This window comes from Nicotiana sylvestris, chromosome 6, assembly GCF_000393655.2.
Source record: "Nicotiana sylvestris chromosome 6, ASM39365v2, whole genome shotgun sequence".
NCBI classification, from domain to species: domain Eukaryota; kingdom Viridiplantae; phylum Streptophyta; class Magnoliopsida; order Solanales; family Solanaceae; genus Nicotiana; species Nicotiana sylvestris.
This window is the reverse complement of record NC_091062.1, coordinates 154,238,555-154,264,196: the sequence shown is the minus strand read 5'-3', so window position 1 is coordinate 154,264,196 and position 25,642 is coordinate 154,238,555. Positions and strand designations below refer to the sequence as shown.

At 37.1% G+C, this 25,642-nt stretch overlaps 2 long non-coding RNA genes across 2 annotated transcripts; both read right to left on the bottom strand.

Annotated features, from left to right (window-relative positions):
* Nucleotides 1-10,664: 10,664 nt before the first annotated feature.
* On the bottom strand, nucleotides 10,665-11,733 carry LOC104249238 (uncharacterized). Its single transcript, XR_716677.2, has 3 exons — nucleotides 11,683-11,733; nucleotides 10,890-10,940; nucleotides 10,665-10,759 (listed from the first exon to the last, which is right to left on the bottom strand). It is a non-coding gene; the product is annotated as an uncharacterized lncRNA (long non-coding RNA).
* Nucleotides 11,734-23,915: 12,182 nt separating this feature from the next.
* Nucleotides 23,916-24,596, bottom strand: LOC138872158 (uncharacterized). The gene is made up of 2 exons (XR_011400612.1): nucleotides 24,482-24,596; nucleotides 23,916-24,343 (listed from the first exon to the last, which is right to left on the bottom strand). It is a non-coding gene; the product is annotated as an uncharacterized lncRNA (long non-coding RNA).
* Nucleotides 24,597-25,642: the final 1,046 nt, after the last annotated feature.

Genomic DNA, 25,642 nt, shown 5'->3' with positions numbered 1-25,642 from the left:
GCAAATCCCGGAGCAACAGCTTTTGGACCAAAGCTTGGGTAGCTACCTTCAGTCCACACGGAGATCCAAGGTAGTCATGCAGGCGTCTGCAGGCCCTGGCATCTCCCTCTATCCCTTTATCCTGTTTCATTTACTTATTTCAGAAACAGTGTATCTTTTATCTTTCAGACTTTGTATGTAGTATTCCTAAATCGTCTGTGAAACTGACACCAGTTCTGGGTAGTCGACGCTCAAATAGTTGTATTGGATACATATTTAGATAGTTTATTGTTTTACTTCCGCTTATTGTAAATTCCGCTGTCTACACGTAATTGCTTCATAACTGTTAAAGGATATAAAATGGGTAAAAAGGTGATTTGTTCAAACAATCGACTTGCCTAGCTCACATTAGTAGGTGCCATCATGACTCCCGCAGGCAAAAAATCTGGGTCGTGACAATTATCCGGAACCACTCCCACCCCTCTGTTGTGGGAAATGAGCCCCAATCATCAGGGTGTCACTAAGTCATGAGCATCTAAAACTATAAACTAAGATATATAAACTGTCTAACTGTCTACGAGAAGAAATGACAAAAGGAGTAACAAGGTCCTGCGGATAGCAGCCACCTTGCAATCTCCACAGATAGCCGGCCTGAACTCAACGATCGCCGCGCTCTAACTCACCTGGATCTACACATAAAGTGCAGGGTGTAGTATGAGTACAACCACTTCAGTAGTAATAGAAATAACTAAGGAACTGAGCAGTAGTGACGAGCTAAGTAAAACTGTCCAATTATTTATTTTTCCAATTTAAAAATAACGGAATAAACAGGTAAATTTCATAACTCAGTAAATGCCACAAAGAAATTTAACAGATAAATGCAGCAACAACACAAATAAATACAACCTCACAGCAGTGTCACTCCATCACTTATCACTCACACTCGGCATTCAACACTCAATACACTCAACACTCTGCGCTCACTGGGGGTGTGTACCGATTCCATAGGGGCTCCCAAAGCCCAAGCGCCAAGCACGGACAACTCACGTGCTATCATATCAATACCTGGATCCGCACGGTCAACTCACGTGCTACGCAGATAACTCACTCACTATTTTATCAATACCTGGACCCGCATGGTCAACTCACGTGCTACGCGGATAACTCACGCGCTATGGTATTAATATTCTTACAACCAGGCCCTTGGCCACACTCAATCATGTACCTCACTAGCCTCATCATCATCAACAAATAAGAGGGCACATCCCACATCAAGTATCACAACATATTAGCAAATAATAGAGACTGAGGTAAACATGTACAATAATTTTATGACTAAGTACAAATAATGTGAGCATGAATAAAGCCTAAACATGATCTCTAACATGAAGGCAAACAAGTTCAACAACAAGTAACTACGTAAACACAGATAATGGCTATTAGGCCTTAAGCCTCACGGGACGGACCAAGTCTCAATCCCTCGCGGTGCACACCCATACGCCCGTCACCTAGCATGGGTATCACCACCAAACAATTACATGATATCAATTTCTCCGGGTTTATGCCCTCAAAGCCAGAGTTAAAACTATTACTTACCTTAACATTGTGAAATCCTACTCCGGAATGCCCTCGTCTCTGGACTCAGTCTCCAAAAGCTCTGAATCCCAATTTATATGATGAAAATCGCCTCCAAAATCGCTCAAATCCGAGCTCCCCAACTCAAGATATGACCGAATGAACAAACCCTAGTTTTATATATTTTTCTGTCAGCTATTCTGCCTCGTTTCTCATACTAAACGACCCTGAAACTCGCTTTTTATGCCTTTAATAGATTCCTTGTGAAATTCTAGTCAAGTTAGGCTTTTGAACACTTAATTTGACCTTATAATGAATGAGATATGTTGGTTTTAATATTTGCAAATAGTGCAGATTTTTAAATACGCCGTCAGTGGCAATTTTGTAATTAATCTGAAATGACCAAAAAATCCTCATACGATGTCCAAATTCAACGATTCTTTTTGTTACAGGTCCATAATTACAATACGGATCTAATGTTTCAATCAAAAAGAAATTGGAGCTCATATGTTCAATATAATATCATTTATGCTTGAAGAAATGACATCGAAACATAAGAAACACTACTGAAAAATTGGCCTACGGTAATGGTTGAAAAACTGTCAACCACAGACTGGCAAACTGTTGCTGTAGGGATTTTGGAATGGTTTACAGCCCGTTACATCAGTCGGCATACCCATAGGTCTACTGGAACGATTCTTGCAACGGTTTGCATCGCCGTGACAATAGATATGTCTATCGAAACGGTTTTCCCCTTCTCTGTTGGAACAATTATTTTTTTTCAATTGGAACAGTTTAAAACCGTTACTATATGGTTTATACAGTGGTTCTTAACTGTTGTCATATTATTTAAAGCAATACTTATGTAAGCTATTGCTACAGTTATGTTGGATATAGCAACGATTTTTTTAAGCTATCATAACGGTTATATTTGTATTTGGAACGGTTTGTAGATTATTTTGGAACAGCATGATGTCTTATATTCCCATCATTGGGTCGTTCATTAGCATGTCATCTCATTGCAGCAGCTGTTTCAGGACACATAAATATCTTCCGAAACCTAGGCTTTAAATGAAAGTACCTTAAAACCTTTGCAAGGATTTTAGAGTTTGCTTTAGTCAAAGGACGAGCACTCTTCCATCTTGAAGACCCACAAATAGAGCAATTATCGGCATTCGCATTTTCTTTCCAAAATAACATGCAATCATTAGGGCGTGCATGTATTTTTTCATAATGAAGACCCAAATTTGTTATCATGTTTCTAACCTTGTTGGGAAATGCCTCTTTTATCAACTCTAACAAATCATAGAAAGCCACATTACTCAACTCATGCAAGGATTTAATCAAGTACAATCGAATAGTGAAACTCAGTTTACTGAAATTTTCACATCCCGGATATAACTCTTGTTTTCCTTCCTCCAGCAATTTGAAAAACTTCTTTGCATCTTCAGATAGTCTTTCCCCAACTCCTTCTTCATACCTTGCCTGACCCTCTATATTTCTAAATGTATCATGAAGTAGTCCATCAATATCGTCACGCAGGGTAGAACCTTCATCATCATTGCTTGGATGAGGTGTATTTCTCGAGCAAAATCCTTCCCCATGGAAAACCCATTTGATATAACCATCAACAAATCCATGAACAACCAAATGATCCTCCACCACATTTCTATAATACCAATAGCGATTCATGCACTTTTTGCAAGGGCATAATATTTCATTTCTTTGGGCGGCTCGTTCAAATGCCTTATCAAGAAAATCATTCACTCCACGGATATACTCATCCGTCCATCTCAGAAGATCCATCCAACTTTTTATCACCATTATCCATAGATATCCTATACGATAAAAGTAAATCAACAAAATTAACCAAATAAACCAAAAACATGTTAATTTGACATTTCCAACAAAATTTAAAGCTTAAAATGCAACGACCAAAATGAAAGGATGTGAAGCCGTGAAGGTATTGGTCCAAATTAAGTAGAGGCAATTCTATTCAATGAGAGAGCTTGAAGCGAACAAGTAATATAAAAACTTGAGTATATCAAACAGGCTTATCAGCAAGATGCTAAACCGTTTTAAGCATCAGAAAATTGGACTTTACTACAACTTCATCTTTAGTTGAGAGTGCTACTAGTTCATTGTGGCAAATTAAAGGTGCCAAATTTACAGTCAGTTACAAGGATTTAACTAAGAGATGAAGTCCAGTAACAGAGAAAATTTGACTTACATATCTGTAACTTAATCAGGTCCACAAATCACTTATGAAGAGATGGTCCACAATACAAACATTAAAGTTAGAGAAAAAACATAAAGCATAAATAGTCAAAGCAGTACTATAATCTATTTTTCTTTTCTTTTTTTACTTATTTAATCTATAATCTGTTTAGTAAAGGAAGTTGAAGTTCTATAATTAACATGATTGCAAGAGGAGTATTCTAACCAACTGGTTATTCATTAGGATAAACCAAAACTAGAGTCAGGATTGAAAAACAAAACCTGCCGCACATTAAGTGGCTACTGTGAGAGACCTAATGGTGCTAGAATATACTTGCTTTCAGTCACAAACACTTGTGCGCTTCTTTACATTTTGTAACTTGCTTTAACATGAGCTTAGATTTGGTCTTTGTTAACAATACATCTCAGCCATTAAAAAGTCTGGAGAGTAATTAGGCATCCAAAATCCTATTACCACATAGGAATATCCATAAATTAGGTATTAACCCAGCAATTCTATTACTATTTAGAGATAGAAAATTGAACAAACAAGAAGAAACCCATAAAAAATCCAAAATAATACAATAGTAAATCATTCAAATTTATTCGGATCCAAACCATTTAAATACATTTACTAAATGAAAATGAAGAAATTTTCTAGTGTTTCTACTTTGAAAAGCGGATAGCAGTACTAACCTTTGACAAGAATTTGGCTTTTTCAATAATAACTTTAAGATGAGAAGCCAAAGTCTCTGCCCTTATCGCACCAAATTTGCAGCTTCTCCAACCCTTACTACTACCAAAATTGTTTCACCTACTAATTTTATCAAAAACACAAAGGAAACCAGTGTATCTTACCATAAACTTGTAGAAAAAATTAAGAGTCACCATGAGTATAACCTTTGCAGCTACGAAAAAATTAAGAGACTTCGGCATAGAGTCCAAGCCAGATTCGGTTTCGGTACCAAAAAGGTCGCACCTAAAAAGGCTCCGAAAAAGCAAATCCCGGCCAGACCGTTATGGTACCCAGGAGCTAAGGCATCGAAATATATGGACGGGAGTCTCGTCGGCGACTACTTGCTGAGTCCTCTATTTGCTGAGTCCTTGCAATTATTTTGCTGGAATTAAGAGACCGTCAATCTATTTGTTGAGTCCTTGCAATTTGGGTATCTTCGGATTTGCTTGAGGGAGTATTCTTTGATAGTTTGATAGTTGAGAGAGTATTTTTGAGTGGAAAGAGTTGTTCTTTGTTCGGTGTGCTCTAGGAAATAGTTCATCTGAGTGGGCTCCATCTATTCTGTTATTAGAAATTAAGAAAAAGGTCTAGGGTTTGGTTAAAGGAGGGAAAAAACGAAAATAAAAATAAAATTGGGTAAAGTTAGGAGGGAAATTGAACCGTCTCCATAGACCCATTATGCAAAGAACCATAACCACAGGTTGTCCTACTATTACGGTTACAACAACTGTCGCAGTAGAACAACCTATGACGACAGTTATTTCACTTATGTAACGGTTCACTTGCAAAAATGTGCCGGTTGATTTGATATCCTATTGGAACGGTTATAACCGTTGCTATAATGGTCTTTAGTAACAGTTATATAACTGTTGCAGAAAATACCGTTGCTATAGGTCCAATTTCTAGTAGTGAAAAATGAGCGCAACACAACCCAAACCTATCCGAAACTCACCCGAGGCCCTCGGGACATCAACTAATAATTTCAATATGTCATATATCACTACCCAAACTTAGTTGAACCTCCAAAACACCCAAAACAACACCAAAAAACCAAATCAACCTCGAATTCAAGCCTAAGAACTTCTAAAGTTCCAACTTTCGCCAATTCAAGCCTAATTCTACCACGGACCTCCAAATTACATTCCGATCATACTCCTAAGTCTAAAATCACCCAACGAAGCTAATCGAATCATAAAAATCCAAATCCAAATTCGTTTACTCATAAGCCACCTTCCAGTTGACTTTTCTAACTTAGTTTTCTAACTAAGAGACTAAGTGTTCTTTTCACTCCAAAACTACTCCGAACCCAAACCTACAAACTCAACACAGCTGAACAATATATAAATAAGCATATATGAGAGAAATGGGGCTATAACTCTCAGAACGAACGATCGGGTCGTTACATCCTCCCCCTCTTAAACAAACGTTCGTCCTCGAACGAGTCTAAAAACATACCTGGAGTCTCAAATAGGTAAACCTTTATCAATACCTTCTCGTCACATTCAAATCATATGAACTCATCTCGCGGTTACATCATATTCATCACGTATCCATCCAGCCACCATTTCTGCTAATAGGGACACTACCGAAAATATAAGTCCAGAAGCACGCGCTTACACAATCAACACCTCAGTGCTCAATCTATAGTCAAAACCCGACCTCAAGTCCTCCAGACTGGCCCAACATCAACCTACAGAAATCACCTCTCACACCTCATCCAGGGAATCACAAGCCGTTGTTGCACAACTGATACCGAGCTCTTATGTGCGTATATGAATGCGTGGAAGGAATTCAAAGAGTTACACTTCAAGATGAATCAATACCGCACGAAAAGAATTCAAGAATGTAAAATTTTCCTAAAGGTTCTGCAGCCTCTTGAAGATAAGTACAGACATCTCTGTACCGATCCGCAAGACTCTACTAAACCCGCTCATGACTCGTGAGACCTATGTAACCTAGGCTCTGATACCAACTTTTCACAAACCAGAATCTAACAATGGTCGTGATGACGCTTATCATGTTACAAGGCAAGCCTACTTCCCAAAATATTACTATTGATTGATTTTAAGAATTTAATAAAATATTTCCAATAATTTAATTCCTGATAAACTAAACCAACTCTAAATATAAATAATATAAAATACGGAAACGAGCCCCAAACATCGGGGTGTCACTAAGTCATGAGCGTCTAAAAATATAAACTAAGATATATAAACTGTCTAACTATCCCCAAGAAGAAATGACAAAAGGAGTAACAAGGTCATGCGGACACTAGCAGCTACCTTGCAATCTCCAAAGATAGTCAGCCTGAACTTAACAATCGTCACGCTCTAATTCACCTGGATCTGCACATAAAGTGCAGGGTGTAGTATGAGTACAACCACCTCAGTAGTAACAGAAATAACTAAGGAACTGAGCAGTGGTGACGAGCTAAGTAACACAGTCCAATTATTTATTTTCACAATTTAAAAATAACAGGAATAAACAGGTAAATTCCATAATTCAGAAAATGCCACAAAGAAATTTAACAGATAAATACAGCAACAACACAAATAAATACAACCTCATAGCAGTGTCACTCCATCACTCATCACGCGCGCTCGGCATTCAACACTCAATACACTCAACCCTCTACGCTCACTAGGGTGTGTACAGACTCCAGAAGGGCTCCCAAAGCCCAAGAGCTAAGCACGGATAGCTCACGTTCTATCATATCAATACCTGGATCCGCCCGGTCAACTCACGTGTTACGCGGACAACTCACTCGCTATGGTATCAATACCTGGACCCGCACTGTCAACTTACGTGCTACACGGACAATTCACGCGCTATGGTATAAATATTCTTAGTACCAGGTCATCGGTCTCACTCAATCATGTACCGCACTAGCCTCACCATCATCAACAAATAAGAGGACATAGCCCACATCAAGTATCACAGCATATTAGCAAATAATAGAGATTGAGGTAAATATGTACAATAATTTTTATGACTAAGTACAAATAATGTGAGCATGAATAAAGCCTAAACATGATCTCTAACATGAAGGCAGATAAGTTCAACAACAAGTAACTACGTAAACACAGATAATGGCTATTAGGCCTCAAGCCTCACGGGACGGACAAGGTCTCAATCCCTCACGGTGCACACCCACACACCCATCATCTAGCGTGGGTAGCATCACCAAACAATCACATGATATCAATTTCTCCGGGTTTTTGCCCTCAAAGCTAGAGTTAAAACTGTTACTTACATTAACAACGTGAAGTCCTACTCCGGAATATCCTCGTCTCTGGACTCGGCCTCTAAAAGCTCCGAATCCCAATTCTTATGGTGAAAATAACTTCCAAAATTGCCCAAATTCGAGCTCTCTAACTCAAGATATGACCGAATGAACAAACCCTAGTTTTATATATTTTTCTGCCAGCTATTCTTCCTCGTTTCTCATAACAAACGACCCCGAAACTCGCTTTCTATGCCTTCAGTGGATTCATTTTAAAATTCTAGTCAATTTAGGCTTTTGAATCACTCAATTTGACCTTATAATGAATGAGATATGTTGGTTTTAATATTTGCAAATAGTGCAGATTTTTAAATACGTCGTCAGTGACAATTTCGTAATTAATCTGAAATGACCAAAAAATCCTCATACGATGTCCAAATTCAACGATTCTTTTTGCTACAGGTCCGTAATTACAATACGGATCTAATGTTTCTATCAAAAAAGAAATTGGAGCTCATTTGTTCAATATGATATCATTTATGCTTGAAGAAACGGCGTCGAAACATAAGAAAAACGAGCGCAACACAACTCAAACCTATCCGAAACTCACTCGAGGCCCCCGGGACATCAACCAAATCAACTTTGAATTCAAGCGTAAAAACTTCTAAACTTCCAACTTTCGCCAATTCAAGACTAATTCTACCACGGTCCTCCAAATTACATTCCGGACACACTCCTAAGTCTAAAATCACCCAACGAAGCTAATCGACTCATAAAAATCCAAATCAAAATTCGTTTACTCATAAGTCAACTTCCGGTTGACTTTTCTAACTTAGTTTTCTAATTAAGAGACTAAGTGTTCATTTCACTCCAAAACTACTCCGAACCCAAACCTACCAACTCGATACAACTCAACACAGTTGAACAATACATAAATAAGCATAGATGGGGGAAATGAGGCTATAACTCTCATAACGAACGACCGGGTCGTTACAGCGGGGTCCAGGAAAAGGCCGGACCACCACAAGGGTTGCCAAGGCTCCCATTCACAGTAATTAATGAGGTATAAGAACGTATAAGGGTGGTATAAAAATTTAATACTACCTTAATACTTTGTTTGGTTAGCAAACCAGGTATAAGTTATCCCGGTGTTAATTTTAACACCGGATAACTTATACCTTATAGAGGGTGGGGTAATTAGCAGCGGTATAACTTATATCTTCTTCTTATAAATTATACAATAGTCATTTTTAATACAACATACCAAACAGTAAATAAACAACAATCTCAGCATAACTAATCCCAGCATAACTTATCCCAACATAACTCATACCGGCATAACTTATACCAGCATAACTTGTACCGGCATCAGCCCTATTCCAACCAAACGACCCCTCAGGCTAAATGGTGTAATTAAGGACCTCTACAAAATGGTGTATAATTATGTTTTTTCCCCTTCATTTATCCCATTCCTTAATTTAACGCAAAATTACAAGCCTTAGAATTTAGATTGAATTTGTCCTCTTCTTGTGCAGCGGAGGCATATTCTTGTAGCTTAGTTTGCATAATTCAAACTGATAGATTCAAATCAAAAAAACAAGTTCGGCAATCCAAAAGGCCTTACAAGAATGTCAACAACCAAACTTGCTAGGAAGAAGGAAAATAATCTACTAAACGTTTAAGAAAACTAGCTAAAAGGGAAAATACACATATACTAATTATATTATTTAGGGACTATCTTGAGAAATATGTAGTTTTTCTTTATACTCCTTGGTTGTGCCTTCTACAGCGCAACAGTTGAATTTTTTTCGTAAACGTCTCACAGTACTCTTGGAAGCTGCAAGCATAAAAAAAAAGGAAATACTTGAAATAATTAATTAAGGAACAATTAATCAAGACAATTAGTGCATGCATGCTGGCATGGGCGGCTTTCCAGCCGTGCCCCATGACCCCTTGGGCGCGCCCCGTGGCATCCTAGCAAGCCTTCCAATGCCTAGCACCACGGACGGCCCCCTGGTCTTGGTCGCGCCAAGTGACAAGCGCGCATGTGCCTCTATCGCCCCACCGATATCCCTCGCCAGCGCTCAACCGCAGGCGGATGCCAACAGCGCCGCGCGCGCAGACAACGCTGCGCGTGCAGACCCTGATGCCAAAGACTATGCTGCTGACAACGGGCCTATTTCTACCTTATAGAAAACTAAGTCTTTTTCATTGTAAATATAGAGTAGTTTTATTCCATGTACTTCCATTATGTTTCTCTAGCTTAATCAAGTCTAGTCTTGTAGCTTTGGTTTATTTTTTTTAAGTATTATTAGGGGGATCAAGTAATCAAACTTTCTAGCAAGCAAACAATTCTCTGTACTGGTGTCTCTCCCCCTCGACACCGCGTTGCCTTTCTGTAATAGCTTTCATTAATGCAATCAAGCTTTCTTTCATTCTCAATTTCTCATTCATGTTCTCTCAATTGCTCTTGACATTGGTTTTCCCGTACGGCACTGACAATCTAGTCTAGCGTACGGAGGGGACCTCAGTTGGCGGACAGCAACTGCACTGACATCAGTTGCTTAGCCTTACGTCGCCCTTCCAAGGAATCTCAGGAAGGCGCCGCGTAACAGTAAGTATGAACAAATTCAGACTGTGAAACTGCGAATGGCTCATTAAATCAGTTATAGTTTGTTTGATGGTATCTACTACTCGGATAACCGTAGTAATTCTAGAGCTAATACGTGCAACAAACCCCGACTTCTGGAAGGAATTCCTCCTAAACGATGCAGATTTGTATTAGAGTTAGTACCTATGTTACTCGGACTTTTCAATTATATTGTTGGGTGTGTGTCGGATCCTTCAAACTTAATATATTTTTGGAGGTTCCGACACGGATGCTGCAATACTTTTGGAGAGTCCGAGCAACATAGGTTAGTACTACTGGCTCCAGAAACTTCAACTTGTTTGCCTTTCTTTCTTGATCTCTCCGCCAAATATTGGTCTTCATGTAAACCATCTTGTGCTGCCAATGACCATCCAATTCCCTGATTTAAATTTGAATGGTATTAGAATTGTCTAACAGATGAATACATTTTATATATGACTACTGAAGAAGGAACGGGATAATAATGTTTATAATGCTGCATGTACTGCATAATGCAAGGAGATACATACCACCACGAAACTTGGTACATTGAAGCTGATTGAAGTTGCCAATCCAACTTTCTGTCCCCCACAAAAAAAAATGGCAAGTAGTAAGTAATAAAAAATGGTTTGTTATATGAAGATTTATATAAGGATATATGGTTGGTTATGAAGTTTTAGTCTATGAAGAATAAATACCTCGGGCTCGTTTGATAGGCGGGATAAAGTGGGATAATATGGGATAAAGTATGGTATTAAATTTATACTATGTTTGGTTGATGGTAGAAATTTATTCCGGGATAAAATTATACCAACAACCAAATATGGTATAAACTTAGTCCCATACTTAATCCTGGATATCCCATCTTATCCCACCTTATCCCATCAAACTTGATATTATTTTATCCCACCTCCCATGTTGGATAAATTAATCTAGAGATTATAATCCCAGGATAATTTAGTCCACATACCAAACGACCCCTTCAGATTTATATATAGTGACCGTTAGGTGGGTTACATCACACCCCTTAGGGTGCAGTCCTTCTTCGGACCCTGCCGGAATATGCCTTATACGGCTGCCTTTTTTTATATATATATAAAAATAAAAAAGGGGCAGCCCGGTGCACTAAGCTCCCGCTATGCACGGAGTCCGGAAAAGGGCCGGACCACAGGAATCTACTGTACGCAGCCTTACCCTACATTTTTGCAATAGGCTGTTTCCGCGGCTCGAACCCGTGACCGCCTAGTCACATGGCAACAACTTTAGCAGTTACGCCAAGGCTCCCCTTCAATAATTAGTACTCCATTTAGTAATACACATCACCTGAAGTTCCCTTTGGATTTCTAGAACCTAATGAGCGGGAAAGGTAGGGTCATTTTTGTTAGTAAACTGTATTTGTAAAATAATTCTGGAAATATAAATGAACATAAACAAAAATGAAAAATAGAAACAGAATTTTAATCTGAGCCCACAGAATTCACAGTGTTTCCTTAAGGAATTTAATCCCCTTCTAGTACCCAAGGTTATGGATTATTTCCTCCCAGGATAGAACGAATTACACATTGGTGTAGTGGTACTTCAAACCCCAGTATTTCAGCGAACACAAAGTTTGGTAGCAAATCACACTTACTGTTCCATTGTTTGATGTTAAAAGTATGCAGAAGAAGGAGGAGAAACTCAGAAAATTCGTATGGAAATTCTGAGCAGAATAGACTTGTATTTATAGCCAAAATTGGGCTGAAATCTGAAGAGGTGCAACTCTTCGGAATGGTTGTTTATGCAAACGGCCATATCATAAATGCCATAACATAAATGGCTATTTACTCAACAATAAAGAGGGAAAATTGAAAAGGGTAGTTTAATTTTCAGTTACACAACTAAAAAACGGATTGGAAAATTTAATATTAATATTCTGTTATTAAAACAAATATTTAATAACATTTCTTTTAATATTTTACTATTAACAAACAAATTTGGTCCAAAAAATTAATCAATCAATCGATCATTTGACCAAATTTGAATCCGAAGCCGAAGCCGAGCCGAGCGAGCGACGACGACGACGGTGTGAGGCTTGCCTTCTTCTCAACTCTTTAAGAGCTAGAAGAAGAGCAATTGCTTATATACCCATAAAAAACCTCTTCCTCTTCCAATATAAGACAATGCCCCTTTGCCAAGGAGGGAAACTTAAAATTTCACTCAAAAATTTCATTTTCCTTCATTTCCATTCATCATCTTTTAAGTATTTAATATACTTAAATATATAAAACCCCAACAATCTGTCACGACCCTAACCCGGACCCGGTCGTGATGGCTCCTCTCGTGAAGACAAGGTTAGCTGACACTTCTCATTTTCCAATTTTTAATAGTTAAGCATTAAGAATACAGTCTAAACATGAATAAATAAACCAAAGTTTAAGCGGTTAATAGCATAAATCGTGGAAAATACCCAACACAACCCGATACCGGGGTGTCACTAGTCATGAGCATCTATGAGTCATAATACAAGTCTGCTAAGTCTATAAGCTATTACAAATGTCAGAAAAGAAATAGAAATGATAAAGGAGGAGAAACACGGGACTACGGACGTCAAGCAGCTACCTCGTGGACTCTGATATCTGTCGGGAGCTCTTAACTCGCACTAGCAGGATCCACAATGCCTGAATCTGCACACAGGAGTGCAGGGAGTAAAGTGAGTACTCCAACTCTGTGAGTAACAAATGTAAATAAAGACTGAAAGCAAGAAATCATGTGAGGCACAAAGCATTCTATAATGAAGTAGTAAAATAATTAAAACTGTAAACTAGTGAAAGATAGGTAAAATTCTTTAACTCAAACGTAGTTTCATGGAAAGACTTTTTCAATAATTAAGCAAGTAATTGGCAGTAAATTATGAAAAGTAAATACATAAAGGCTCGCCCCTCGGGCATAGTATCAACAAATCCTCCCCTCGAACAACAAATCAGAACAGTACCAGCCCCTTGGGCAATCACATAGAACAATACTAGCCCCTCGGGCTCAATCTCACATCACAATAGGTACCCGCGCTCACTGGGGTGTACAGACTCCTGAAGGGGCCCATTACGGCCCAAGCGCAATATCAAACCACCTCGTGGCATCATCACTAGGCCCTCGGCCTCATATTAATCTAGCCACCTCGTGGCGTACATATCTCAGGCCCTCGGCCTTATAATTAGTATCAAATGTTTCCTCACAATATAGGCCATCGGCCTTACTCAGTCAAAAATACTCACAAGCCACTCGGGCAGTAGTAAAACATGTTTATCAGCCCAAAATTATCATTTAAAAGATCATTTAAGTGTTAAAACAAAGTAAATATGGCTGAGTACGAAAACAGTTAAATATAACATGATTGAGTTCAAGTATAAAGTCAAAACAATGAGGAAACCAGTAAAAAATTTCCGAAGGGTTCAAATAGTTGGCACAAGGCCCAAATATGGCATTCAGCCCAAATAATAATGATAACAAATAGATTTCAGTCAAATATGCTCTAAAATCATCAGTCGGGACGGACCAAGTGACAATCCCCAATAGTGCACGACCTCACGCTCGTCATCAAGCGTGTGCCTCACCTCAATATAGCACTACGATGTGCAATCCAGGGGTTTCAAACCCTCAAAACATCATTTACAATCATTACTCACCTGGAACCGATCAAATCTCTAGCTCGCGGTGCCTTTGCCCCTCGAATCGGCCTCCACTCGCGTCGAATCTATCCAAAATCAGGACGAGGACATCAAAATATGCTAAGGGAACGAAGCCCAAGCGAAAATAATCAAAATATGACACAAATCCCGAAATTACCAAAATCTGACCCCCGGGCCCAAGTCTCATAATTCGAAAATTTTTACATCAATAGATTTCTTATCTCCCCACGAGTTCATACAAGTTCAGAAATCCGACCCCAAATGGTCCTTCAAATCCTCAATTAAAGGTCTAAATTTCCAATCCCTAGTTTTTCATTTTTTGGCTTAATTTCCATGATTCTTTAGGTGGAATTCACATTAGATACGAGTTTTAAGTCCAAGAATCTTACCTCCAAGTGATTCCCCTTGAAACCCTCTTCAATCCCCTTCAAAAAAGCTCCAAAAACCACCAACAATGGAAGAAAATAACCCCACATTCGCGGATAAGACTACCTTTCAAACCTTCTGCCCAGGTATATTTTCCTTCATTGCGATCGCCGGAAATCCTTTGCAATCGTGTAGCACAAATTCTCAGCTCCCAAAAACTACTCTATGCAAACGCATAAAACACCCTGCGAACGCGATGCCTAGGCAACTAACTCTACGTGATCGCGGACCGCCTACCGTGTTCGCAATGAACAAATCCAAGACAAGACCCCAGGTCCACTTAACTCTATGCGAACGCGACCTTTACTATGCGTTCGCGATCAACAACTTCACCACTCTATGCAATCACAACTCAACCTTCGCGAACGTGAATAATAAATGGACTGCCCCCTCAAAAACTTCTATGCGATCGCAGGAACCCCTACGCGATCACAGAGAAGGAATCTCTGCAACAGTTGAACCTGCAGTTCTGCAACTTTCCCAAGGCATGAAATGGTCCGATTGACCATACGAAACTCACTTGAGGCCCTCGGGACCTCAAACAAAGGCACCAACATATCCTAAAACCTTATTCAAACTTGTTCCAACCTTCGAAACACTCAAAACAACATCAAAACATCGAATGGTATCGGATTCAAGCCTAAGAATTTCAAAATCTTCAAAATTACGCTTTTGATCAAAACCCCAACCAAACCACGTCCAAATGACCTGAAATTTTGCACACATGTCCCAAATGACACAATTGAATTGCTACAACTCTCGGAATTCCATTCTGACCCCCATATCAAAATCTCGCCTATCAACCGAAAATCGCCAAAATATCAACTTCGCCAATTCAAGCCTAAATCTACTCCGAACCTCTAAAACTCATTCTGATCACACTCTTAAGTCACAAATCACCTCCCGAATCTAACTAAACCATCATAATTCACTTCCGAGCCCTCTAACACATAAGTCAACATCTGGTTGACTTTTCCAACTTAAACTCACTCTAAAGAGACTAAATGTCTCAAACCTTACCAAATCCTTTCCGAGCTCGATCTGACCAACCTGATACCCCATAATATGGATAAACAAAGTATAACGAAGCAAAAATAGGGAAAACGGAGTGGTAACTCATGGGACGACTGGCGGGGTCGTCACACAATCCCCCACATGAATGGGGAATGGCTATATCACGAAAACATGCATGAAAAATTATGTGATTCGCAAGCAAGGATTAATTGCATCTGGATAAGTAGGTTTCCCTTTGAACTTTTCGTAGTAAACTTATGTCGGATATACTCGATCAATCGGTAGATTTGATATCTTTGAACCGCCGAAATTTGGTGTATACCTAGACAACCACAAGTCACACAACCAACCCTTAACAGTCTTTAATTCTCATTATTGTGTTTGTTTCAGCCATGAACACCGCCTGGTTTCATAAGTGCATAGAGAACTGGCCTTGCAAGATTCTCCTTGAAGCGGCTAACACTTCAAACTTACATAGGTGATTCCTAAACGTGTCATCCCGTAGATACACTATTTGATATACCTTGTATCAAATTTAAAAATCATTAAAAAGCCGTAATGCTTTATCCTTGGTACTGAACATTGTCTCATCACGAGAATTGACCAAAAGTTTAGTTGACAATGTTGAACCGTCATTAATAACTTTGTTTGATCTCCTTGAACCTAGATCTTGGGATATCCAGTCTTCTAGGTAGAGTTACCACCACTATGACTTGTTCTCAGCCACAATCCCATTCCCCTTGATGACTTCTCAATTGCCTCTCTAGTTAGGCCTTTTATAAGTGGATCCGACACATTATCACTTGACTTTACATAATCAATCATGATAATTCCTCTAGAGAGTAATTTCCTAACAATTTTATGTCTTCGTCGTATATGACGAGATTATCGTTATACATAATGCTCCCAGCCCTTTCAATTACCGCTTGACTATCGCAATGTATGCATATTGGTGCCAACGGTTTGGGCCAAAATGGAATATATTTCAAGAAATTCCGGAGCCATTCAGCTTCTTCACCGGCTTTATCTAAGGCTATGAATTCAGCCTCCATTGTAGAGCAGGTAATACAAGTTTGTTTGGACGACTTTCAAGATACCGCTCCTCCACCAATAGTGAATACATATCCACTTGTGAACTTGGAATAAGTTGATCCGGTGATCCAATTTGTATCACAGTATCCCTCAATGATCGTAGGATATTTATTGTAGTGCAAAGCAAAGTCTTGGGTATGTACTAAATACCCCAAAACTCGTTTCATGGACATCCAATGAGATTGACCTGGATTGCTTGTTTATCGACTCAATTTACTTATAGCACAAGCTATATCTGGTCGTGTACAATTCATGATGTACATTAAGCAACCCAACACATGAGTATAATCCAATTGTGATATGATTTGGCCTTTGTTCTTTGCTAATGCAAGATTCACGTCAATTGAAGTCTTTGCAACTTTAAAGCCCAAGTGCATGAATTTTTCAAGTATTGTCTTAATATAATGAGATTATGACAATGCCAGACCTTGAGAAGTGTTATGGATCTTAATTCCCAGAATTAAATCAGCAACTTCCAAGTCTTTCATATCAAACTTGCCAGTTAGCATGCGCTTAGTCTCATTTATGTTGTCAATGTCATTACTCATTATCAGCATATCATCCACATATAAGCAAACAATGACTATGTGATTTGAAACATTTTTAAATGTGCACACATTTATCACATTCATTTATTTTAAAACCATTTGACAATATTGTTTGGTCAAATTTCGCATGCCATTATTTGGGTGCTTGTTTTAGTCCGTAAAGGGACTTAACAAGTCTACATACCTTCTTTTCTTTACCCAAAACCACAAACCCTTCAGGCTGTTTCATGTAAATTTCTTCCTCCAACTCTCCATTTAAGAATGTTGTCTTAACATCCATTTGATGAATTTCAAGACCATAAACTGCAGCTAATGCTACTAACGTTCGTATGGACGTAATTCTTGTAACTGGAGAGTATGTATCGAAATAGTCAAGACCTTCTCGTTGTCTATACCCTTTGACCACAAGTCTTGCCTTAAATTTGTCAATAGTGCCATCATCTTTCATTTTCCTCTTAAAGATCCATTTAGAACCCAACGGTTTATTTTCAGGAGGAAGATCAACCAATTCTCATATATGGTTGTTCAGTATGGATTATATTTCATTATTGACTGCCTCTTTCCAAAATAATGATCTGAAGAAGACATAGCTTCTTTAAATGTTTGAGACTCATTTTCCAATAAGAATGTCACAAAATATAGTCCAAATGAAATAGACATTCTTTGACGTTTACTATATCTTGGATCTTCCTGATTAAATGTACTTTCTTTTGTTTCTTCCCGAGGTCATTTAGATCCTTCACCAATCGACTCACATTCCTTTTATACGGATATATATTTTTAAAGAACTCAGCATTATTTGATTTTATAATCGTATTATTATGAATGTCAGGATTTTCTGATTTATAAACCAGAAATCGATATGCTTTACTATTAGTCGCATATCCTATGAAAACACAATCAACGGTTTTCGGTCCTATTTTTACCCTTTGGGTTTAGGAACTTGCACTTTTTCCAAACACCCCCACACTTTAAAATAATTCAAGTTGAGCTTCCTTCATTTCCATTTTTCATATGGAATGGATTGTGTTTTGCTATGAGGTACTCGATTTAGTATTCAACTAGCCGTAAGAACGGCTTCCCCCCACAAGTTCTGTGGAAAACAAGAACTTATCAATAATGCGTTCATCATCTCCTTTAATAAACGATTCTTTCTTTCTGCAATCCCATTGGATTGGGGTGTGTAAGGGGCCGTTGTTTGATGAATAATTCCATATTCTAAACATATTTGTTCAAAAGAAGATTCATATTCACCACCCCTATCACTTCTTATCATTTTGATTTTCTTGTTAAGTTGCGTTTCAACTTCATTTTTGTATTGCTTGAATACGAATATTGCTTCATCTTTACTATTAAGTAAGTAAACATAGCAATATCGAGTACAATAGTCAATAAAAGTTATGAAATACTTCTTTCCACCGCGAGATGGTATTGACTTCATATCGCAAATATATGTGTAAATTAAGTCTAACAGATCTGAATTCCTTTAGACTGATTTATAAGGATGTTTAACATACTTAGATTCCACACATATTTGACATTTTGATTTGTTGCATTCAAATTTAGGCAATACTTCCAAATTAATCATTTTTCGCAAGGTTTTATAATTAACATGACCCAAACGTATATGCCATAATTCATTTGACTCAAGTAAGTAAGACGAAGCTAAAATTTTATTATTATTTTCAACAACCATTACATTCATCTTGAAAAGGCCCTCAGTGAGGTAACATTTTCCTACAAACATTTCGTTCTTACTTATTACAACCTTATCAGAAACAAAAATACATTTAAAACCATTCTTAACAAGAAGTCCAGCAGAGACTAAATTCTTCCTAATCTCGGGAACATGAAGGACGTTGTTCAAAGTCACCACTTTGCCGGAAGTTATTTTGAGAAATATCTTCTCACATCCTTCAATCTTGGCCTTTGCAGCATTTCCATTGAAAGCATCTCATCGGGTCCAACAGGAGCATAAGTAGCAAAAGCTTCTCTAACAGCACAAACATGGCGAGTGGCTCCAAAATCAATCCACCACTCTTTAGGATTGCCCACCAAGTTGCATTCGGAAAGCATGGCACATAAGTTATTAACATCATCATGCTTTTCAACCATGTTTTCTTGACCCTTCTTCTTGTCTTTCTTCAGAGCACGACACTCCGTAGATTTGTGTCTGGCTTTTCTACAGTTGTAGCAATTTCCACTTAACCGCTTCTTGCTTGGGTTATATTTCGGTCCAGAAGCCTTCTTCCTCTTTTTGTTCTCTTCAACAATATTTGCTCCCATTATTGTTGAGTTTCCACGGCCTCTCTTTTCAGCAGCTTTGTTGTCCTCTTCGATTCTCAACCGAACAATGAGATCTTCAAGGGACATCTCCTTGCGTTTGTGTTTCAAGTAGTTTTTGAAGTTCTTCCACAAAGGAGGCAACTTCTCAATCATCGCTGCTACTTGGAAAGCTTCATTGATGACAAGACCTTCAATGAAATTTCTGTTAGTAAAAATACTAAGATTACTACTTTCAACATCAGTATTAATTCGATTTATACCTTCAGCAAGGAGATCGTGAATAATCACTTGCACTTCCTGGATTTGGATAATAACAAACTTGCTATCTACCATTTTGTAGTCCAAAAACTTTGCAGCAACGAACTTCTTCAACCCAGCATCTTCGGTTTTGTATTTCTTTTCAAGAGCAGTCCACAGTTCTTTTGACATTTCTAAGCCACTGTAAACGTTATACAAAGCATCCTCCAGCCCGCTTAGAATATAATTTTTGCACAAAAAATCTGAATGCTTCCACGCCTCAATCACGAGAAAGCGTTCAGTTTCTCGAGTTTCATCGGACAACATAGGAACATCTTCCTTGATGAACTTCTGGAGACTTAGAGTAGTCAAATAGAAGAACATTTTTTGCTGTCAGCGCTTGAAATCAATCCTAGAAAAGTTTCTATGTTTCTTTGCTGGTGCCAATGCTGCCGGTGTTGTTCGGCTCGTTGAGGTATTGGCAGTCACCATTGGAACAACTTGGTTCACATTATCATTAGCCATTTATGTAAAAGAATGACACAAATATTAAAATTACGTAGATTTTAATCTCCAATAGAGTACAAAACCACAAAGATTTTTCTTTCCAGAAACAGTGAGTACAAATATAGAAAATATATTAAATTCCTTAAGCTTGTTAGAACTGTATTTGTAAAATAAGTCTGGAAAATATATATGAACATAAATAAAAATGAAAAACAGAAACATAATTTTAATCCGAGCTCACTAAATTCACAGTGTTTCCTTAAGGAATTTAATCCCCTCCTAGTACCCAAGGTTATGGATTATTTCCTCCCAGGATAGAACGAATTACACACTGGTGTAGTGGTACTTCAAACCCCGGTGTTTCAGCTAACACAAAGTTCGGTAGCAAATTACACTTACTGTTGCTTTATTTGATGTTAAGAGTATGCAGAAGGAGGAAAAACTCAGAAAATTCGTATGGAAATTCTGAGCAGAATAGACTTGTATTTATAGCCAAAGTTGGGCTGAAATCTGAAGAGATATAACTCTTCAGAATGGTTGTTTATGCAAAATGGCCACAGCATAAATGTCATAACATAAATGGCTATTTACTCAACAATAAAGAGGGAAAATAAAGAGGAAAAATTGAAGAGTGTAGTTTAATTTTTAGTTACACAACTGAAAAACGGATTAGAGGATTTAATATTAATATTTATTTTAATATTAATATTCTGTTATTAAAACAAATATTTAATAACATTTCTATTAATATTTTACTATTAACAAATAAATTTGGTCCAAAAAATTAATCAATCAATGAAGCTGAAGCCGAGCAAGCGCCTACGGCGCGAGGTTTGCCTTCTTCGCAACTCTTTAAGAGCTAGAAGAAGAGCACTTGCTTATATACCCATAAAAAACTTCTTCCTCTTCCAATATGGGACAATGTCCCTTTGCCAAGGGGGAAAACTTAAAATTTCACTCAAAAATTTCATTTCCCTCCATTTCCCATTCACCCTCTTTTAAGTATTTAATATACTTAAATACATAAAACCCCAACAATTTTTGGTTGTAAGCAGCTCAAGAAGAGCAATACTGGAATTTGGTATTGGAGAAGGCAAGTTGTAAACTGGGAACTTGTAAGCTGTAATTCCAAGACGCTTTGCCTTATCGTAATGCATGTAAACGTGTTCATATGAAGTTAGTGAATGGTTAATTCTGTAATCTAATGGGACTCCAAGCTGGCACGTCTCTTTCCTATAGAGTGGCAGTTGTAAAGAACCATCTTCATAGGCAATTCCATAATGAGAGTCCTTCGCTGAAAAGGTTTTGTGTTCTTTTTCGAGTGTCCATATCTGAAGTAGACATCTTTTGATATTATACTCCCAGAATTTGGTGTCCAATTAACGTACAATCCAACCAGCATTTGATACAGCCGTGCTAGTATTGTTGCTTTTACTCGATCCCCGTCACCTGTTTTCACAAAAAAAAAGATTAAAAAATAATTAAAAGCGTAACCCGACGTACAAAACATCATGCATTCACGCATGAGATCCGAGGTCACCTTATAAGAATTATGAAAAGATCCAAATATTTTGCTCTTTTGCGAGTATGGAGACGGTTAAACGGGGTTAAACGGGTCGGAAGGAGGTAGGGGTGTTCATAAAAACCCGAAAAACCGAACCAAACCGACCAAAAAAACCGATACTTTTTGGTTTGGTTTGGTTTTGGTTTTGAATTTTAAAAACCAATCAAATTTGGTTTGGTTTTGGTTTTAATCAGAAAAAACCGAACCAAACCGACTATAGGAATAGCTATTTCAAATTTATTATTACACCTATATATATGTATATTGTTATATAAAGTTTCAAAAAATTTATGGTAAATGTTAATAGTTTGCACTTTTAATATAGTTCTTTACCTTTATATTCTAGTTTGATTGGTAGTTTTCTTTTGTTTAGTGTAAGAATCCATTTTGTGTTAAAAATAATATATTTTTAATTGAGTCCTTAAATTATTCATCACTATTTGATTCAATTATCATCAATATATTTTGGTAAATAATAGATTTTTCAAAGGGCAATTGATTTGATAGTGTTACATAGGGTTCGCTAATATCCGGGTCAGCCAAGTGTACTTTGAGAAATTGTTTACAACTCATCATCAAAAGGAGGATAGATATAGCTTTTGTTTGGTCACAGATTTTGACTATTTTTTAAAAAAAATACTGTTTGTTGATGAAATATGATCAATTTTTGAGAAAATTAAAAAAATAATTTCAAATTCCCCAAAATTGGTTTAGAGTAGTTTTTGGGTGAAATTTTTTCTTCCACTCACAAAACTCCAACTTTTTTTCAAATAAAATGCATGTCCAAATACAATTTCAATTTTTAAAAATTATTTTTCAACACAACTTCAAAAACTCTTCTTTTCAAATTTCAACCGAATCTATATCCAAACACTAGCATATTCTTAAAAGTGCAAGGGTAAATATGGTCTTTTAAAATGAGATAAAAAATCCAAAAAAAAAGTGATATTATATGACAAGGATAAAGAGCGAGACTAACTGATTTTGATAAATGGCAGCAGAGAATAAAATCATTAAAACGGTGTTTGACTCAAAAGATATTAAAACCTTTTTGAACAAATCAATCAGAGAAAATGAAGGGTAAATCCTAGTTAAGGATAATTAACTCTAGATCCAAGATGATTAATATGAATAGAGAAACATAGCCGAGTATAAACATTGACAGTGATTATGGTCATATTTAATAGCATAAAGAAAGATGCATTAAATAACGTTAAGTGACAATAAAACGTAAATAAAGGAAAAAATTTATCCAATCTTGAGTGAGACGGATCTTCTTTCATTTGATAAAGATGAATGATAGACAAATGCAAGAATCTTAGGACCCTTGTTGGATTTGGTGAAAGTCTGGGATCACAGATCCTCCCATCTCTTTAGAGAGATGTGTTTACATATTTTCTAGAGAGAGTGTCACTCTTTGGTTGGTTGGTTTCATATGCAACTCTAAATGTGCCATGAGAGAATTTGATATATCAGCAGTCTATGTAAAACTTGTTAGTGTACTATTCATATACTTGGTAAACTCAAGGCCGAATATAATGGTCCTTCAAACTTGGTGCGGGGTGTCAGTTAGACACCTTAACTTTGTAGAAGTAGATAGGATCTCAACTAAGACTTTTATTATTTTAGAGAAATTAAATCAAATAAGCAAAAAATTCAAGTCAAGTCAACAGGAAAAAGGCGAGATATTACGATCAAAATCAGGAGCAGATTCTTGCTTTGTCTCGTTTATAGAGAATAATATTTAATAATGCAATATTATATTTGGAAGAAATGGTTGGTTATAATAAGTCGTGCTAGTGTTAGAATATTGTAGTAAGAGTACTTTTGCATTCCCTCCGTTTACAATAACAAGCATGGATTAAAGGGAGGAGAATTAAAAAATACGAATGATTAGGTTGAAGATATCACTCATCTGGGTTGAATATATTATCCATATATTATTTTAGAGATCTAGAGGAAACTAGAATCTTAACTAGAAAATCCCCACAGACGGCGCCAAATTATTTTACTCAAAAGATATTAAAACCTTTTTGAACAAATCAATCAAAGAAAATGAAGGGTAAATCCTAGTTAAGGATAATTAACTTTAGATCCAAGATGAATAATATGAATAGAGAAACATAGCCGAGTATAAATATTGACATTGATTATGACCAGATTTAATAGCATAAAGAAAGATGCATTAAATAACGTTAAGTGGCAATAAAACGTAAATAAAGAAAAAGATTCACCCAATATGGAGTGAGACGGATCTTCTTTCATTTGATAAAGATGAATGATAGAAAAATGCAAGAACCTTAGGACCCTTGTTGGATTTGGTGAAGGTCTGGGATCACAGATCCTCCCATCTCTTTAGAGAGATGTGTTTACATATTTTCTAGAGAGAGGGAGAGGGAAAGAGCCCGAGCCCCCCCCCCACCCCCCTCTTGGGAAGTCCTCCCTTTCTATTTATAAGGGGTGTTCCTAGAAAAACCCTAAAAGAAAAGGTACAATTAGAGGGAATATTCCTTTTGAGGATTCCATAGCAGACTAGTTGTTTCATCACTGCCCGACCTTAGCTTTATTGATGACTGTCTGACCTCGGCTTGTCCGACCTCAGCCTTACGTCTCCGCGTGCCGAATTTCTCTGATCTAATTTTGACCTATACAAACGGTACAATACAATCCAATACGATACATTATAAAACGACATATAACTAAGAACCATCCAAACAAACTTTAATGGGGAACTAAAAGAAAAGAAGTTAGGAGTGTTTGCATATATATATATATTTGCTTACTGGTATAGTTGGAGCTTTCCCAGAATACATGTCTCCTAATTGATTGCTCCATTAAAGATTGTAAAGAGGTTTTTATAAAGCTTGAAGAACAGAATGCAGCAGCCGTTACTTTCACTTCTTTCTCTCCTTCAATTGCAGCAGTATTTATACTCTCAACGAATTAAACAGTCCAACCGTGAGATATCCATGACATTCCATGGGGTTGGGGTGGGATATGTCATGGAATTAGTCATCCCACCTTACCCCATGAACCAAACCCAACACCTGTCTTGTCTTGTCTTGTCCTGTCTTGTCATGTCGTGTCGTGTCTTGTCTTGTCCCGTGTTACCATCCCTAAACTTAACTCTGCCCCATGCATATTTTCTTTTTCCAACTCTTTGTAGTTAATGAAGATTCATATTATATTTTATATTTTTCAAGTATTTTTGTATTGATGGCAGTATGTTATAAATAATAGAAAGAATTACAAAAAAATATATTTGATTTCACACCATAACAAAAAATGACTCATATTTTTAAGTTTTACCCGATCTAACCCATATTGTACATATTTTAAAAGCACTAGCAAATTCAAAATCTATTTTCTTACAACCATTGCTTTTAATTAAAAGCTATTGAGTTAAATCTATGTTCTCACAACAATTGCTTTCACTCTCTTCTCTTTTCACATCTTCTACATATGCTTCAAGGGGCCGTCCGTCATTACTGCTTCTTCCCTATGTCATCTGGTTGCAATGTAAGAAAATGGAAGATTCAACATTTCATCATTGAAGGTCATTCAAAGTTTTGCTTTCAAAAATAAGATTTTTCTGAATTTGTTAGTTGTTTAGATTGAGTGTTATTCCAATTGATTGAAAATATCAAAAGGAGTTCAAAATTTAAATTTGAAGTGATTTGGAGTAGATTTGAGCAAGATTTGAGTTAAATTTCAGAAAAAACGCAAGGAAGAAGACAAAGTCAATTTTTTGTATAATTATGTATAATCTTGTATAATAGTGAATATGAGTGTATAAATACATCTTATACACTATTATACATTTTTATACACCTTTATACAAGCGTATGTAGACGAACTTCTTCCACGATTTTCAGTTGCAATTCTTATTCAAAATCAGTCCAAATCTCCATTAAATGACTTAAAAATTTTATATACAACCTCCT